General features: G+C 44.0%; 2 protein-coding genes across 2 annotated transcripts in view; both read left to right on the top strand.

Annotated features, from left to right (window-relative positions):
- Positions 1-17,020, top strand: part of LOC132910293 (H/ACA ribonucleoprotein complex subunit 3) — a 155,104-nt gene extending 138,084 nt beyond the window's left edge. Inside the window, exon 4 of the mRNA XM_060965861.1 lies at positions 17,007-17,020. The gene's annotated coding sequence lies outside the window, so the exon portion shown is untranslated. The remainder of the gene's footprint in view (positions 1-17,006) is intronic.
- The window catches only part of LOC132910274 (B-cell receptor CD22), a 342,114-nt gene that overhangs the window by 90,555 nt on the left and 231,613 nt on the right, over positions 1-19,946 (top strand). The window lies entirely within an intron of this gene.

Below are 19,946 nucleotides of genomic sequence, written 5' to 3'. Positions count from 1 at the left end.
AAAACTGAAGGAACGGTGGTGATGGTGGATCGGTGGAAAACAGAAGCGATGCGTTGGAAATCGAACGAGAAAAAACGCGGGCAATGGCGGATTTCGAAACGAGAAAGGACGAGAGCGGGTAAGGATATAGAGCGCTGTAGCTACATATGCTTTATCCTAATTTGTAGCTCACGGTAAAACCAGGTAAACTGTTACACTACGATCTGTCGGACGAATCAGCTCGCGTTTATTTATCGATACTGTGCAGTTCTTTCCTTCCTTTGTCACCAAAGGAGACTTAACACACGCGCAGATTCTTTCGTACTCCGTACGTGAAACGAGACTCAACACGTACTCCGTTATACGTTCCTTTTCCCTTTTCGCCGAACTTCTAAAAGAAGAAAGAAGAGCAACGAGATCAGAAATCGTTGGCCTTATTCGTAGCTTAAGAATCGTTGATTCGAGTTGGAAACAGATTCCGGGAATGCAATCCCGGGTCTATATAGGAACGCACGACACGGAACGAAGTTGATCAGCTCGCCATATCCAACCGGTAATTAACCCTCGAATGATATTCGTGCTGGAAAGGAAAGTTTAAATTGTCTGCGCGCACGTGCGGGACAGTTCCATCGGTGGCTTTTTCATCGTCGTATTTCAGACGTCGACGACGAGAGCTTTTATCTTGGAAACATATGCAGGAGTTATTCGAATTTCACGCGAGCATAGACGAAACGGAGACCGAGCATCGTTGGAAACTCCGTTTGTAGAACGCGGACAAAACGATCCATCGAGGATCAGACGGCAGAGGAGAGGATGCGCATACTGTGGCGAGACAAGACGGCGAGATGGTTAACGTTTGAATTTGATGCTCGTATCTAATTCTGTTTAGCGGAGTGATCGAGATACGTGGACGCGGTGCATCGTGTAGGAAAGTTTAAATTATCCTGTCCGCCGAGAGGAAGCATCCGCTTCTCCGGGGAAACGACTACGGTTGGCCGAGTCTGATTAGTTCGCCGGTCCCTGCTTCGTTTTATCCTCTTCTCCATCGGTTTGGTAACTACCGTGCGCGGCTATGGACCAGAATCGGGTAGGTAAGGTGTTGTAAGGTGTCTCTCCCTTTCGGTCAGGTTGGCCAGAAATTGCGAAAAGTGCAGAGGATCACCGTTGGTTCTGTTCTGAATTCCCTTTCCAATATCATTTCTTCTCTGCCTGGCTGCTTCTTTCCCTTTCCCTTCTCCCTTACAACCCTTCTCTATCTATCTCTCTTTGTTACTACCCCTTCTCACTTTCAACTTGTTTTTAGTCTACCTGGTACTCTTCTATCGTCTTCTCCCTATTGGTTGGAATCGTCTGTTTAATCAGAGTTCTCTTGATGAACCGGTTGCGTCGGTTGCCGGAGATCTGTATCAATTTTCGTAATGAGTCCCTTCGAGGCACGAAGCTGCTTTATAGATATTACGGGTAAATGGCCTGCGGGGACAATGCGTTCAGTTTAATTAATTCGACGCGCGAGACCGTGCACTCTGGCTGTCTTCGCTGCTGTACGACAAACGCGTAATAGCTTGCCTCTTTGTTCGACCGGCTCGCGGTCATTCGTTAATTCCCAACTCGCGACGTGACCGCAACTTTTTCATCCGATTTTTCCCTAACAGATCCATCGCACCGATACTATTCCCTAATGCAGTTTGGTTGCGCACAGACCATTGGCCTTTTGCAGCGGATCGTAAGAGCGTCGCTTCGCTAAATGGTCGTAGAACAGGACTTTGATCAGTTTTTCTATCGATCATCGTGGAAGATATATCTTTAGAAGATATCGACTAGGTATCTCTGTGTCGAGGACACCCGGAACATTTGTTTATTTTTAATACGAAATACCAGTCCTCTCGTTCTGGCCGCCAAGGCCTACCCCTCGTTACACTGACCCGCGATAAACCCAAGGAACCACCATTAACCGAATCTTTTTAGCTTAACTTCTACTCACATAAGTATTTTCGGTTTACGGATGGTCCTTTGAACGGTCCTTGAGTTTGTCGCACGCTCTTGCTAATTACGGACAAAGCAGATGTGCCCCGCGAAATAGCTGGTTTTTCCCAGGAACAAGGACACCCATGAGCCACATCTGCAGGAGACTTTCTCCTCGTATGTTGTTTATTAACATTGGCTATAACCAATGGGCATCGCGGATCGTTACCCTCGCTTTTCTAAAAGTGTGAACAACGAATCCGCGTTCGTAGTTCAAAAAGGGTACACCCACATCGAGCTTTCCTCCTAAATAGCACGAGATGGGTCTGTTACTGCTCTTACACTCCTCGGACAGTCAAGTCTACTGCTCTTACACTCCTCGGACAGTCAACTGTACCGTTCTTTCGCTCATCGGGCAGTCAAGTCTACTATTCTAACAAGTTCTCGGCATTCAACGCGCCAACTCTATCAACCCTCGGGTCGATCATTATACTCTCCGACACGACGAAGTCGAATCATTTCTGTCTACGTTCAAAGTGTTGTAATTTGGTGTAAATATATTTATATTATATAACTGTAGACTACAGTTGTATTCAACAACAAACTATTATTCCAAAAGAAATAAGGGGATCGCCCTGCTCGCGGTGTCGATTCGTATAATCGTAACGGGAATTTACGACTCCCATTGACGCGCTTCAACGCGATCGCGTCTCCCCGCGACTGGACGAAAATACAACCAGATTTCACAAAGTCAGTTCCAAGAATTAGTAGGGGTAGTTGGGGTCAGTTGACGTTCCGAGCTATTCCCTGCTGTAACGCTGTATCGAGGGTAAGACACGACAGACTTGAAAGTGTCCTATGTAATAAGATTCAGGACCCGAATAAAATTTTGATAGAAATAAGACGTACCTCTGTGAAATCGCACATGGAATACTATAATCTGCGCTAATATTATACAAGGCAGGCTATTACAAGGAATTAAAAAACCACATCGCCGTTAATGCAGTACCATCGTAGATGCATTCGCGAATCGTGCTTAAAGGACTGTGGTAAAATTGCATTCGCATTAAAACGCATGCTATAAAATGTCCGATCGGCTAGCATCCGCCTAGCCAGCGCCTTTTAACGTCAGCTCGAAAAACCAGCCACGATAAAATCGAGGGAAAAATAAACGAGACGAAACGGAACGAAATGAAAACGAATTTAACTATCCACGAGCCATTCGGTTGCACAGGCCAATGGCTAGTGGGGCTGGCCTGTAGGGACTCGTCTTTTTTCTACAATCGTCTCTGTAAAAGGGAGATAGAGATTAAAAATTCTGCGTTGCCATGAACCCATTACCTCTTGATACGTATTCGCAATTAACGTTTTACTCTTCGACTTCTGGTATCAGTTTCACCCCCTGTTCGGAGGGAAAAGCTTTTGCTCCTCGTTTGACCGTTCGTTCGTAAACAAGAGCAGCTGTCGCGCGATAAATCTCGTAGATTCGAGGAAAAAAAGCGAGAGTTCGCTATTGGCATTCGAATGTTTCGACGTGTTTTACTTCGGACCGGCTCGCGGTAATTCGTTCGGCGGCTGTCGCCGACGACTTGGCGCAGATTACGAAATCATATCGACGAGAAGGAGAGACGCGGGAACGTCGAGCACGATGCCAGCAACACAGAAGGGCGAGAGTGTCGCGCGACGAAAGAATCCGATGAAATACGGTAAGGAGGTCGGGAAGTTGCGAACTCGCTTCTTGGCGAGACGTCGCCGTTTTACGTTGATTCGCGCTCGAGCGGTGAGCATTGTCGGTAGCAGATGCAGAGAAGCGACATTCTGTCGAGTTTCTGCAATTCGATTTGAATCTCGTAATACCGAAGTTTGCAGAGTTCACGGAAGTCGAGATAATTACGGTGCTGTGCTGATTTCATAGACGCAAGGTGGTCCTCCTTTTACACACCGGCAGGGGAGAGGATATCGTTCAGGCTTGCTAGCCATTATCCACTGATAATGGTCGAACGAGGCCACTTTTGACTTTACTAGCAAACGAGAAATTCATACGTTACAGTATAATTTACCGTCCAAGTGGTTAGCACTCGTAAAAAAGGAAAAACTCTACATGATCTGTTAAGTCTTCTCGTAGTATTTTTTAGTAATAAATTAATTTGAATGGTAAAGAGAAAGGCATTGACGAAATTAAGCTTCAAATATTCAAATATTTAGAATTTTCTTAGAAGTGGCGACCGCTTCGACATTTACGAACAGGAAAACGTATTATTTCGTACTTGAAGTTAAAACGCGCAAACGAGTTAAATCTGTCATATTTCTGCATAATGTACGTTCGCTTTTTACAACTCCTTCGTTGCATTTACAGGGCTTTCATTTATTTCAACGAAATTTTAATCGTTCTCGAATGAACGAGATCAAACGAACTCCTGTCGGTTGAATTCCTACGGTAATGGAGGAAAAATCATACGAAGAGCGAGTGCACACTGGATACCTATTATACGAATTACGATCACACAGATTATTTATCCACTCTTTAACGAACTATTGGGTTGCCAACTAAGCGATCGTGGATTTTGTCATTACCGTCTAATTACAAAATCCGCAATCGCTTAGTTGCCAACTCAATACATATAAACGTTTCTTTCTGCGCGGATTTTTCCTTCTCAAACGAGTCCTATTACGACAGCCTTTATTACGGCAGGAATTCAAAATCCATGTTAACGATTTCTCAGCGCGAGATAGACCGATCAATTTTTGCCTGCCACCGCGTTCGTTGGAGAGTTCTAATTATCCGAATCGTAATTGGAAAATAAGTCGGTGGTTCTCGTTGGGGCGAATCGAGTAATTAATATTCTTCGGTTCGCACGATATACCGGAAGTATCGTCGATAGTCGGGGCTAATGCAGCCCGCGCTATTTAATACCCCCCGAGGAGGAGAAGTATACAGCCGGTATCGTAAGGGCAAAACTCAATTAACAAAGTGGCTCGTCATCTTCTCCCAGGCCTCGAAACTAAATCCGTTTAATGCACTTATCTTTGTTGCCGCAGCAACAGAAAGCACTTGAAATCCGTTTAATATACTTATCTTTGTTTCTGCAGCTACGGAAAGCGTTTCTGCTTTTAACGTGTATTAACTTACACGCGAAAGCGAAAGCACGGCTATACGAAGCACTGTTTCAGCGTAACCTTATTAGAGCTACGAAATTAAGTGCAGACGTCTTTTCGTATACTTTTCCTCTTCTAAACCTGCACCTTGTTTTTCCTCACTCGCGTTATATCGTCGTTTCTCTTTTCTTGTTCCGGGAATTAATTTGTTTCGACGTATTTGCCGCGGACTCGCATCGAGCAATCCCAAAGATCATTCGCGTTCTCTAACTCGCGAGTCTCGTTTGGCTCAGCCATTCGATGGTAATTTCGAGAGAGAAAGATTTTCGGTATAAATCTCGTTGAACGATACTTGATAAAGTATCCTAGGCGAAAGGGAGTAACGTACGTACGGAGAGAATTTAGATAGAACAATACTGGATGTAATTGTAGCTGTTAAACGATGTAATATGTTTTAATAGTGTATCGCGGTAATGGTATATTAAATAGCATAATGCTGTGTAACGATGTGATACGTTTCATGTTCATAAACTAGTCATAATTACTAAAATCCCAAGCGCTATGCAAGCTCTTTTAATACCTTAATAACGAAACTATTTCGGTACCTAGTACGAACAACAGGTTGTCAAAATGCCTCCGTAAAAATCATTTCTATCGTGAGACGAACACGCGCCACGAAGATCGACAACGTACGAAATCATCGATATTCCTTTTGGAAAATATACGACGATAGGGATGAACGTGGATCGCGGTTTGATAATAATTCGAAAAGTTGATTACGAAGAGAGAAAAACGGAAACGAGAGAGAGAGAGAGAGAGAGAGAGAAATCATGAGAGAGAAAATACAGGGTAAAACGAAAAAGCGAGGAATAATTACGTGTCACGATCGGAACGACGTGACGCTCCGTTCCACGACGGGTGTTAATTTCATGACGAGAGATCTAATTTGTTCGCGTCAATTTACCACGCTCGAGTATTTCTCTGTGTTTACATTAATTCTCGTAAAATGGCATCCGGCCGCTCTGCCAACAGTTCGTCACACGATTGCGTCGAGGTTCTTTCCGCGCTCGTGCTGCGAGCCGAGTACTTACACTCTCACGCGAGGACACATTTGCACTCTTACAGGTTACGGAAACGAGAGGAAAGAGGAATCCGCGTCAAGAACGCGTCTATTTCACGCCTACTTTATTTCACACGGCATTGCATCCGGATCCGTTCCACGACACGCGCAACAACCCGTGCTGCCATTTTCAAAGACACGAACGGAAGGAACTCGCGTATCCACCGCCTCTTCATAGATCGCTTTTCTTCTTCTTTGTACGCGAAACGGAACGAAACTCCGAGAATCGTACCGTTCGAACGGAATTCTTTCGGTCTTCGTGAAACTGTATCACCGAGCGTTCGAAAGTTTGTTCGAAACGTCGAGTGTGTTTAGAGCGTACGCGCGGTATAAGAACGACGACCGTTCCTGCCTTGTATCGATTATTTAGATCGATCAAAAAATATTTTCGAAGGATTTAGAAAGATATTTCTCAGTCGCAAAGAGCGGTAAAGGCCGAATAGGAACAAGTTCAAAGTACATCTTTCTGACTTTTCCGCTGACTCTTGTCGTCTGTCGATTCGAGTCTGACCAAACTTCCTCGTTGGCTCAAGAAGACACGTCAAACTGGTATCCGCGAATGGTATTGTATTCGACTTGATCCGTGCCGAACAGAATAAACTTATCTCGATCGAGGTCGGAATAAACTTCAGGAGTTGGTCGATTCGTAAAACTCGATATCTCGGAGTCGACGAGAAGAAAACGTTCTCGCGAAACCAAGCGGAATGTCTTGGGTTAAAGTTTGCATAAACGACACGTCGTCCGTCGATTTTCATCGTTACCTTCGGTCCTTCTTACGAATCGAATCAAACGCACCCTCTTTCGTTACACCGTTTAATCCCAAGAGCGCGGAAAGAGCGTCGTAATCGATCAAGCATTACCTTCCAGAAGCAAAGTAACGCGATCCTTCGAACCGATACCTTTGGCGAGCTAACGTTGCCGGAAAAGCGTTCGTCCCAACAGGGGTGGAACGCGTCGCACGATAATTTTTCTCGTTTCCGCTCACGAAAGCACCCTTTTCTCACCCTCTTTCGTCCCTTCGCGTCGCGTCGCTGCTTTATTTTCTTCTTTTTTTTTTTGTCTTTTTTATTACCACGACGCCTGCTCGTGTCACGAAATTATTTCACCGCCGGTAGTTACTCCACATTCGGTACAGATATCGCACGCTCCGGTCGGATAGTTGAAACGCGGGCCGGACAAGAATTATCACCGATGACAGCCACGGGGAATTCACCGGCCAAAGGGATAAATTGGTTCGAAAGCCTCGCCTCTCTCCGTTGTACAGTTGCCATCTGGACGGACAGTTAGAGACCCGCGTTCGCTGCTAATGGCAACGATTTATTATTTTCAACTTTCCAACAGGACGGTTCGCCTTTCGCTCGGACCGTATTCCCTTTCCTTTCTTTCCATCGGCGAACCTGTTATGGGTGATCAATCGCGCTGCCCGGATTCGTACAGGGCTTCGGCCGAGAATAGGCATACGGTCGAGGGTTGTAATGAAATCGGACCAGCCGATTGGACCGCAGGATATCGACTGACTTTTTCCCTTTGCCTAGGCGCTTTGCCTGGTCGCTCGGAGGGTGATGATCGGTCGTACGATCGTTAGTTAGACGTTATCTAAGGACATTTCGTCGTCCACGTAGGGACCTTCCGTGCTAATAACATTCGGTGAATAATGATCCTGTTACGGTACTACTGTGGCGGCATTCGACAGCAAAAATGTCACCACTCGACACTAAATTCGCAACCCGAACCAGCTGGCAGCTGAAACGTGTAACACAACAAACATCGCAAGAAAACTAAAAAGGAAACACCCAATAGACCTCAAAAAAGATATAACTTGGAAAAAATGAAGCTGGCACCCCGCTGGGGGTAGCCACCCACATGCTATATTTATTTTTATTTTATTTTTTTTCACCAATAAGATATGACACTTTATCAAATGTCCTTCAGGACAAATTGTAAAAAAACCAAAATAAAAATAAAAAAAAAAAAAGAAAACACTAACTAGCGTCGGACGACAGCAGTGCAGTGGTTAGCGCCTTAGGTTACGAACGTTCGGAACCCGGGTTTCAAATCCCGGAGACCGGAGTCCGATTTTTCTTCCACGCATCTAAATTGGAAGAAAAATACAGCAGTACCCCAGCGGAGACATCTACGCGCTAGCAGCATCAGCATCATCAGCAACTACGACTATCACGGCCTATTCATCTCACTGCTAAGGTGTAAGATTTTTCCGTTTCCAGATAAACGTCTTAGGAATGAAATACAAATCCTAGAATGATAATTTAGTCGATGAGATATCGTTGAGAATCCTGAGCGTTTCGTTGGTAATACGATTTTCTCAGGCTGTGCCGTGTAATAGTTGTTAAACGATTAACTTTTTCTCTTTTATTGCGCGAGAAATGTATCGCGATACGGGTTATTAGATCGCAGATGCAAGATTTCCCGCGCAAAGTAGTAAGCAATTCCAGTTGACACGAATTCGGTTTCGTTTCCTGACAGCGTAATAACACGGTATTGCTTCCTTTTCGCTTATATCGTTGTATATACATATACCGCGGCGGACCAAAATAATCCCCCGCGCGCCATTCAGAATTTCCATTATTATCTTGATTATGCAAACAGATTCTAATTGTCGCTTGTAGCAGCCGGCCTGGCCGCCGGTTACACGGCCGTACCCGTGTACGAGTGGCGTCGAATTACCAAAACGTCCAACTTTAAGCACCCCTGCCATTCGCCCTGTGTGTGCATCTATGTGTGGCCAACGTAATAACAGAGCGCATGAAGTTGCCGGTCCCTACGTATATATACGTACGTCGTGTACATAGAACGCGCTCGTGGAAGGAATTACTGCGCTGCGTGTTGCAATTCCAAATGGCTGGAATAACGTAAGGGTCGTCTTGAATACGGGCACAGAACCGAATGTCGAGCTAATTGGCTGCGGTGGTAAATTGGGCCAACGCTTTTGCGCGATCTCGCGACACCCTCTTTCCCTCTCGCCAACTCCCCATCCTTCGATCACGCTAACGTCAACTACCTGCAGAAAACGCGTCAATCGTTTGATCGCTCGAATAAAGTACCCTGTCGCTTAGTGTATCGTTCCAGATAAAAGATCGGTCGAAAGAATGATCGTCGCGACGCGATCGATTCAGAAATTTGAAACACGATTGCGAAGAGAATGATTGCGAAATGAATTTTTAATATACGATCTAGATTTTTTAAGATTGCAGATCGAACGATGGTGTTGTTTAAACTTCTCTCGCCGATTCGAGAGGCCATCCAAGTGCGAATGGATTTAGGATCGTGTAAAACGAGCGACTGCAGATGATCGCTGACTGTTGTGGTTTACCGATATCTGTGTGTTTCTGTTGTACGAGTTCATGCGTGTGTTGTGTATGTTGTACCATCTAACTCTCTGCTCTATGCTGCAGACTACGCGCGTTGCTGTTGTAACTCTCTGCTCTCTCTGCTACTTTGTACGGTTGTTGACACCGTGACTGTGATGGTACAACGATTCGCTAGACTTTGTTTAAAACTTTATGCAAATTTTACGTGTCGAACGTTTCACAAACGACACTTTGATTTGGAAAAGTTCTACTAACGTATAACGGGAATATAATTTACCGAAATATCTTAAACAGCGTTTTGTCCTTTGATTATGGAAGATCATTCGCTGTGACGAGTATACAATATTTAACTCGAGCAAACCAAGTCGAAAAATCATATTTAACTCGGCGTGTAATTTCCAGGGCGATGGATTTCCAGCGGCCGATATGGCGTCGGCCAATTTCAATTTCACTCTCGTTATCGATCAGTCGGTGGTCCGAAGTGAGAGTACGTACGGTACAGCTGTACATCACGCGGAATTAAAAGTTCTCGACTCGCAGCTGGAATTTGTAACAACTCCGGACGAACTCGTGCCACGTTTTCTCGCGTGGTAATTCGTATTCCTGCCAGTATACGATTCGTAGTATCAATTTTGGCAGAGGAAGAACTATCACGAGTTATCACTATCGTGTATTCGATGATACGTTCGATGATAGACACGCACGTTGTATTTTATCGTTTCCCTGCGTTCCAATTAACCGTAAAGCAATCAAAATAGCCGAAACGACACATTTTTACTTTTTCATAAAAATTCCATAAACTGGCAACGCTGATTTTTGGAAACTTGCATGATCTTTGTAAAATACGTCGATAGGAACTTACATCTTCCCCGTAGTCTTTTTATTTCCATTTTCATCGTGCAGACTGTACATTTTCGTCGGCCGTAGTAATCGTAGGGTGGTTAAAGAGGCGACATTAAACAGAGAACCATAGCCAGGCTTAATTTCGTAAGCTGCGTCTGTTTGAGTAGCGCGTTCGCTGGTTGCCTGAATTCTTAAACGTCGAGGGTTTATCCAGAATTCGATGATTACGATTTAGAGGCTCCGTGTGGCATACAAATAGGTATACGTGACTGGATATAGGTATACGTGACATTCGAAGAATCATTAATTCCAACGTAATCTCTTAAGCCTGTGCAAACTAAAAGGATCAATGGTGCAGCAGATTAATTAACTTGATAATTCTAAAACCGAAGCGTACGAAACGACGCGTATAAAATTGCAAAAGCCTACACGTCCTAACACTTTTACGGATCAGTACGTTTTACGGTAAGCCGCTTTTCGATCTCGTCGAAACCATATATGTTGCGAAGCGTGAAACGAAAACGTCTGCTCGTCTTCTTTTAATTCCGCGTGATACTCGAAGGTGTCACGAGCCTAGCCCTGGCAAAGAGAAGAGGGCGTAGGAGTAAGCGTGGAAGGCAAAGGGACTGGCGAGGGACGGGAAACGATAAGTAGGAAGAGAGAAGGAACAGAGGGCGAGAGAAGAACGGCAGAGAAGGACGACTTTGGCATTTATCCCTTATCCCGCGGCTAAAATTGAACGCGAACGAAATTTCTGTCGCGGGATGAGGTTCGCGACACCTCGAGGGGAAAAAAAGGGCAAAGAGGGGACTTGAGAAAAGGACGAAAGAAAAGAAGGTAATTGGTCTGGATAGGGGGAGAGTTTCGGAGGACTCTCATTGCCGGTTTTCAAGCAATTCTAGACAAAAGCTTTTGGCCAACCTCGAGCCCGCGTGCCTCCGTAATCCTCCGGTTCTTAGTATGTTCTTTCGGTTAGCCCGCAGCGTCCGCGTATTCGAAAGAAGTTTTCAGCCTGTTCTCGACAAAGGACGAAAGAGTTCCGTTTCTTCGAGGAAAACAAACGACTCGCTGGTACCTCGAATCTTGCCACCGTTTATTATCAATATTTCGACTCTGAGAAAAGCACAATTTTTCGCCTGCATATCTAAGGGAGGCAGAGTTTTTAAATTCTCACGAATACACGCGCGATGAAAACGTTCGTAACCCGATAACGTTGTATTTAAAGGCAAACTGTTCAAATTCTTTTTCTCCCGATGTTCCGCAAATTATTGACGGCGAGTGCGTTAATTCGTCGGTTGGAAATCGTGAAACTTGTTGGTCGATCATATACGTAGATCCGTTTGAAAATTCCAAGAGTTATCGATAATCGCTGATCTTTTTCGTGACGCGAACTCGATCTCGTAGTGGCATACAGGAAACGATTGACGCATGTGGGTTACGCGGTCGAGGATTTTTCGATGAACATTTCGAGGGCGCTTCGAGGCTTCGAAGAAGAGGACAGTATCGACTAACAATCGGCTATTGCCGAATTACGAACACTCGTACGGTAGATCGATCAAAAAGATACGATTTATGCGGTGTTGAACGAAATAACTTGTATTTTTTAACCGAATATCCTTCGTTATTTATTATCGCGAGGAAAATATCTTAAGATAGGACGATACCTATCGTTATTCTTCCGCTACAGTTAACACTACGATTATCGATGACCAAAGTTTGTAAATCTATAAAAATCCTTTGAAAAATTATCCTTCGTTTTCTTACAAGCTCCGTGTATTATTTTAATATTACACCGAGAAGATGATAAAAATAACGTGACACCACCGAGACGGTGAGGGCAATTATTTTAATAAGTTGGTAAATCCGCACGTTTTCTTTTTTTTTTTTTTTTCTGAAATATAAACTAGCCTAACTCTACTCGGTATGAATAGAAAGCTATAAGTTGGAACGAGCAATTAATTTCGTTCCGGTGATTTCATCGTTTAGAGAATTCAATTCATCAGACGAGAAACGTTCGACGGAACTATCAAATTCTCGCGAGTGCTCGTGAAACCTGGTCATTCAGGCATTCAGCGAAAGCTCTCGTAAATTAGAAAAATTAACCGCGGCTCGTTAGATTTCATTGGCGCAGCAGGGCTCTTATTGCACTCGAGCTGACTCAAAGCTTTCGATCGTTCTCGTTCAGCTCGATGCCTGGTCAACCTGGTTTCGAATTAACGTTTTCATTTGTTCCGCCGCTTTCGTCGGTCGATACTACGTCAATATCGATACGTGTTGCTTGTCGAGGAAATTCACGCAGCTTGCCATCACACCGATAATTCCATGTTCGATGATACGTCGTTGCATATTCCCTTTGTCGTCGACGAAAGGATTTCGTTGTCATCAACTTGGTGGCGGCTGAAGCTATCCCGGGATCAATGATCGATGATTTATTCGATTTAGCTGCCTCGTAAACGTACTACGATCCCCTCCGAATAGTTACGTAATCGTCGTTGTCCACGCGATCCAATTAAGGCTACGGTTGATCATGAAACGTGATACGATTCATAATTGTGTCGGTACACAGTCGTGTCTCTCGTGAGAAGTCGGTTGACCGTTGTGCTTCAAGTTGCAAATTCGGATGAAACTCGGCCAGAGCGAGCTGTAAATTCGTAAAGAGCTCTGTAGCTGGTTCGCGATGGATCCGAAGCTGCGAACAACCGTAGAATCTGGGTGAAGTTTGATAACGCGCCTGAAGGGAACTGAAGCGTCCTAGATGAAGTCAAAGTTGAACCGGTAACCGGAGGGGAAACGCGTCGCGTGCATCGTTTGCCAAGAATTGTACGAGGGAAACGGAAGGCGGAATTTTCGAATTCTTGAATTTTATCGGAAAGCCGATTCATCGTACACGTACACTACGTTGTTTCGTTTCGTTTAACAAAAAGTTGAAATAGTTTAGGCCGTTTCGGAATAATAACACGGGTAATAATTGAAACGGTATTCGCTACTATTCGTTTGGTAGCTTTCTAAAACCTTCACCTCTGCTTCCACTTGACATCGTCCTACTTCGGCCAGAATAGTTTTAACGAGAGTTGTTTTGGTATTACTTCAGTAATTACGCGGAAATTGTACCAAACCACCGGCCACAACAGCCGCGTTAAAAAGCGGTCGGCGTGTTTGTTCGAAAGTTTTTCCCCTCTATAATTAATCGTTCGCGGTATTATTAATTAGAAAGTTCAGCACTGTGTTATTTACGCTTTGTACTATTCGTTTTCTGTTCTTCACCGTTGCTATAATCTTTTTTCCCCTTCTCTCTCTCTCTCTCTCTCTCTCGCTATCCTCTCGTCTCTCTGTTCAACGTTAGCTTCCAAAGTGCGAATTTCGGTAAGATCCCAATAAATAATGGCGACATGCGATTAATATTCCGTATTATACGATACGATAATTCTAATTATTTATTAACGAGATTGTCGCAAATTACTCCACGCAGGGGCAGTCGTCAAATAAGCGACGTGACAATTACAAAAGCTTTCGCATTATTCTCTCGAAGATTATTACGCTGTCATTGTATAATTTCATAATAATTACATTATAATATTCAAACACAGGCTGATGAACGTCACAAATGATCGGGTAGGTATTAAAATTGAAGCCGTACAGGGGAAACATTGTTAGAATTTCCCTCGTATCAGATGGACTGTCGTTTATTAATCCTTTCGATTTTGCTCGATTGAATTGTAATTATCGCATTTGCATTTACTCGCGAACGTTGCAGTGGCTGAAATCGATCGATTTTCATTTTTATCGAAAATCGAAATCTAGATCGAGACTATTTCGTTTTTTCTTTTAACACGAGTAATTAAAAACTTAGAAACGTAGAACGTATACGTTGCCCTTTGCTCTAGATTGACTTGAAGTTGTCAACCGGAAACCCGCCGGAACAGGTGATATAGTACCGCGTGTGATTCATTATTCTTCGCGTGGTTCGATAAACCCGGCCGCTGGTCCCTTGGGAGGAAACGAGAGTAAAAGGGGAAAAGCAAGGTCAGGGTGTTGAAAAGCATTTTTTCCCCTTTCGTGTCTTTTTACAGGAGTGATAAATCTTGACAGGCATCCGGTTATGCCGTGGATTTACCAAGGGGAAAATAAAAAGAAAAAGAAAGAAAAAGAAACAGAAAAAAGATCCACGACGTTTAACCGGAAGTGTGTTTCCCCGGCTGGGCGGCCATGCGTTTCTGTCACAAGTTGTACCCGTTGCTTGGGTTCGTACAACGTTCCGGCATATGCGCGAATGAAGCTCGCTTTGGGTGCAATTTCATAAGCTCGAGTTAAATTAATCAGGCTGTTTCAGAAAGTTCGCAACAACGCCATATTATAAACGATAGCGGCGAATTAATAGGAGACGTGTTGCCGTCCTCTCGTTGAAAATTTGTCAATCGTGGATACACGTAAACTAGCGCACGCGTGCTTTCGCTTGCCCGCACCAAGTGCACACGGTGTTGCGTATTGTGTTACGAAAATTACGAATACACGGGCGGCTGTTTTGCCCTGTAAGACGACACCATGCTCGCGTTGCAGCAACCGGAAACCAAATTGAATTGATAGCTGCGCGATTTGCTTCTAGTCGAGTTAAACGAGTTTCCCTCTTTTGGTCAGCTAATTTTCACGTCTTTCCAACACTTCCAATCGTGTATGTTCGTCCTCGATCGACACCGAAATTTAACCACACTGTTTAACTATTCTTTGAATTCCACGGAATTACAGAGTTACGAACAAAGTACATCGTACGTCGAGCTCAATTAATTATCGGTCATATGATATTAAACGTTAGCTCGCTCCTTTTACCGTTACTGGCACTTGTTATTTAAGGGATTCGCATCAACGCAGACAATTCTTGAATCATCAAACTATCTTCTAACCTGATCTAACATCATTTTTTAATTCAGCTACCACTAGTATTTAGATTTTGAAACAAATGTATCTTCTTTCCATTTTCCTTCGTCTTCTTCTTTTTCCCTCTCCTTCCCATTCTGGAATCACCAAACTACCCTCTGACCTGACCTAACTTGATCTAATATCATTTCTTAATTCAGCTAAAATTAGTATTTAGATTTTGGAACAAACGTATCTTCTTTCCGTTTTCCTTCGTCTTCTTCTTTTTCCCTCTCCTTCCCATTCTGGAATCATCAAACTACCCTCTGACCTGACCTAACCTGATCTAACGTCATTTTTTAATTCAGCTACCACTAGTATTTAGATTTTGAAACAAACGTATCTTCTTTCCATTTTCTCTGACCTAACCTAACATAATTTTTTAATTCAGCTACAACTAGTATTTAGATTTTGAAACAAACGTATCTTCTTTCCGTTTTCCTTCGTCTTCTTCTTTTTCCCTCTCCTTCCCATTCTTGAATCATCAAAGTACCCTCTGACCTAACCTAACATCATTTTTTAATTCAGCTACCACTAGTATTTAGATTTTGAAACAAACGTATCTTCCTTCCGTTTTTTTCTTTTTTCTGCTTCTTACATTATTTCATTACAGCGTTACAAGATGAATAATACCAGCTAGGAAATTGTTACTCTAGGATGGTCAGCGAAGCATTAAGAGTCTCATCTGACAAGCAGTAGAATTGGACTTGATGTTTTGTACCTTTGTGTGGACTTCTGTCTTACCAGATAAGTAAGATAGATTCGTCCTAGCGCGGCAAGTAGAATAGCGTCGTATCTGGTCAGACACGACCAGTAGGTTGTTTCGTCGAATAAAATGAAACTATTGAGCGGACAAGCGACGCGAGTAATAGGTGGTTTGTCAAGTCGAAGGAGACGATATTTGCTCGGACAAGCATCCAAGTACATATCGTATAAGAGGATTAATTAGTATAACGTAACTTGTTACGTACAATATAGCTCGGTATATACATATTAACGTAACAAGATGTTTTATTGCCGCATTGCGATTAACGTAGATAAATAACGTTCGACTTGTACTTTCTCTGATCGTGTCTTCTAAGATATCGCCAAAAAAAGTGGATGACAAAATTTGTAATTAGAAATTACCGTATTAAGAGCTGGAAATAAGATAATTTAGTTTCGTTTTCGTTCAATCTGTGAACTGTAAAATTGCGAGGAACTTTCCACGATCTGTTTTCGCCTCGCCTCTCCGCAACGCTTCTGCGTTTCCGCAGCCAGTCAAGTGTCTTGTAAACTAAAAGCCGTGAAATCGTTGGCTGCAACAGAAGAGAGAAACAGGGGACGGAATATAGAGAAAGGGAGTCGCGACACTTGTTTTTTCGATATCTCTACGGCCTTAATTGGTGAAAGCGTGAACAATCGCTAATTGCGCCTTCGTAGCATATCTCCGAGTGATTCGAAGCAACAAGAAAAAGCGTAGTGTAAAGTGTTGGTTGCCGTTTCACAGCGAGCAAACAACGCTGCAAGTGTCGAGACGAGGGTTACACCGTGTGGAAACGCTTCTGTGATAAAGGTTTCGCGGTTCAATGACGTTCAAAGGGCAAATATGTTGCCGAAAATGAAATACCACCGTTTCCATCTCTTTCGAGTGTTGTCACGTTAGTGTTTTTCCTCTTCGCTCGACTATCCGTGCCCAAAGGTAGGATCAAATATTTGATATCCAACGTTGCACCGATGCTTTGTGTTTCAAAGGGCACGCGACTGCTGGTGTTGTCTCTAACCAGCAATTATATGCGCGATTCCTAGTCGCGCAGGAAGACGAAACCGTTTCGACGCAGTAATTAAAACGAATAATCGTCGTGAAATATAGCGAGTATCCACGATCATACAGTACTCGCATTTACGTCTCTGCTCGCAGTGAGTCGTAGGCAAAAACCACGGTACACTAGCAACAGAAGTGGACGACCGCCTTGTTTCTGGGAGAATTCGAAACCACGAAATCGCATTCGAATCTCTGCTGTCCTTTTCCTTCTGCCCTTGGTTTCCCTTTTTTTAATTTCTAGCTCTGTCTTCCTTCTCTTTTTCATTCTTCTACTTTTATCTGTTCTTTCCATCGTCTCCACTTTTTCTTCGTTTACCTTCTATGTTACAAACACCACGATATTCTCACTCTTTGTCATTTTCCTCTCATAATCTGTCTCTCTCTCTCTCAGACTCTATCTCTCTCTCGTCCTTTATCTGTCATTTTACGCGTCCGTTTGTCCCGCTCTTTCGCGCTATCTCTGTTCAGCGGAGGCAGGCAAATGACGATCTCTCAGACTGCGGCGCTGTTCTTCCCCTGTTTCTCCTGTTCCTCCTTGCACTAACCTCCGTGAACTAAAGTACTAGAAACTACAAGTTATAATTACGTCACAAGATAACTCCTACGGTCGATATGCTCGTGTAAGTAGCCACGTGCAGGAGAGCAGAAGTGCTGTGGCAACGAGAGGGTAGTTGTAAGTCGTTCCGAGGGTAGTACTATTAAAGTTGGATGTTATTGGCGGCAGATAACACTCGTACAGGGCGCAATTATTCGCCAGTGTCGTGAATTCAATATTTATGTGTATGTTCGGCGAACTGTGTCGCGTTGATAAATGTTGAAATATGCAAATATTTTCTTTTCCAGAGACGTGACGAACCTGTTATCGCGTAATATCTTCCGCGACTTTCAAATAAAAACTTATTTTCGCGCGATATACGGTTGCGAATGGTCGAACGATTTCAACCAAATGCATCGTCTCGTTAAAAATAATTTTTAGATATGCAGTTCGATAACGATCGCAGATACGAATCAAACGAGTGGCTTTCACCGTGGAAATATTGGTCGGAAGTGGCGCGTAAGTAGTCACGGTCTACTGGAACCAATCCTGACCTATTGTGCGCGCACAAAGAGATCTATGTCGATGGATTAAGCGATTAACCACGGCTTAAGCATTTTCGGAGGAGCTGAATCTTACCCACCGTTCTAAAATTATTTTTACGCCGTTGCTTCTACTTGGCACGATCCAGCGTTTTGATTTACGACCGGATCTTGAGAAAAATACGAGAATCAAATCTTCTCCAATACCTCGCGGTATATCTTAGAATAAAATTTCGATCCCTCGGCAAGGCATTCCTTTATATTTCACTTTATTACACCAACTACGTATAAATCTATGTCTTTCGCGTCGACGTTAATCGTAAGATACTCGCATTAACATATTCGCTGTATCTTATTCGTCGATATTAAAAGAAGCGAAAGCAATCAGGAAGTCGAATTTACTTCGACGGAGAATCGAACACACCTAATCCATTGGCGCCCATTACACTGTAACTCGAAACTAGACGACGACTATACACTATATATATTCTACCCCGTCGAACAACTTGAAACTACCTCCCCAAACGCACTTCCAGTCGCTCTAACTGCTAACGACGACCGTACACGTCCATACGTAATCGACATATCGGTCATCGACATCTGGCTGTCACGAGGACACGTAACCGGAAGATTTCTTAAGCACGCAGTTCGTTGTGACGTCGTATTTCCATGCGAAACGAAGTCGTCGCACGGTCGACGGTGGTTTGTCCTCGCGACGAACGAGCCATACACCAAACAGGCGAAATACGCGAAAGAAATACGTGGCGGAATGCTCAACGACGGAAACGCAAGCGGCGCGACGCTACCCATCGCCCACCGCTGACTTCCTCTCGCGTTATAAAGTTCGCGTAGCACCCCGAGGACAGGGGGCGGTGCGAGTGGTTCACAGAAAACGGAGAAACGGTCGTCGACGCCGCTGAAAAATTTCTCTTTGCGTCACGTCGATGGACGATGCTTCCTTTCCGATCGATTCGACCGACACTACGGGCGTTTTCAGCCCCGTGTCGCTCCGCAGACTGTGCGTGAAAAGGGAAAAGCAGGAGCACCCGTACGAATACGTTCGAATACCTTGGAGCGTACGGTTCAGAGGTTGAACGTTCGGGAATGCGGTAAGAGGGATGCGATGGCGTCGATTGTCGCGTGACACGGCCCGTATTCTAATCGTCAGCCATGGGGGCAAGGACGTATGCCGCGTAGGAGAAAAAAAAAATACCTGTTACTTTGGCTGGGGATGGTCTGTACTCGAATTAATGACCGGCGATATATCATCGGTTTTTTTTTTGAAATTATCGGAGCCCGTTCGAGGGATAACGATCTTTGCCGGAGGAACAAATGGGCGACGGTCGTTGTTTCTTAAGGCGAGCTATAAATCCGCCTGGAGAACTCGCCAACCACCTCGGTTTGATCGTTATACCTCGAGGCAACCGCTCGAAGAATTTTCGTAAAGGAAGTGGAAACGTCGATACGGAATGAGGAATCCGAAAAGCTGCGAATAATCAGGATTTACGCGAATTTTCTCCATGTTCGAGTCTTTTTATTTGCGTCACCATCGAAGATGTCTCGTTCGTTTCCCTTCTGTTTTTCCATCCTCGACCAACGTATTGCTTTGAATATATTCATCATGATATTTACGTTAACGCGAGTTCGACGCGTCCTATACCATCAGAGGGTTGAACGAACGCCAGCCAGCACAGTTCATCTGGATTATATTTGACACTGCTTTGCACGATGCTATTTTTACTGATTATGAAAGCAGCGCAACACGTTTCTTCCTTTATCTATCGCTTGCCGTACCATTTTCATTCGGGTTCTTCGCGTTCGTGCT

Source organism: Bombus pascuorum, chromosome 9 (genome assembly GCF_905332965.1).
Source record: "Bombus pascuorum chromosome 9, iyBomPasc1.1, whole genome shotgun sequence".
Lineage (NCBI taxonomy): Eukaryota > Metazoa > Arthropoda > Insecta > Hymenoptera > Apidae > Bombus > Bombus pascuorum.
The sequence above is the reverse complement of the archived record's forward strand: the minus strand, read 5'-3'. Positions and strand labels throughout refer to the sequence as shown.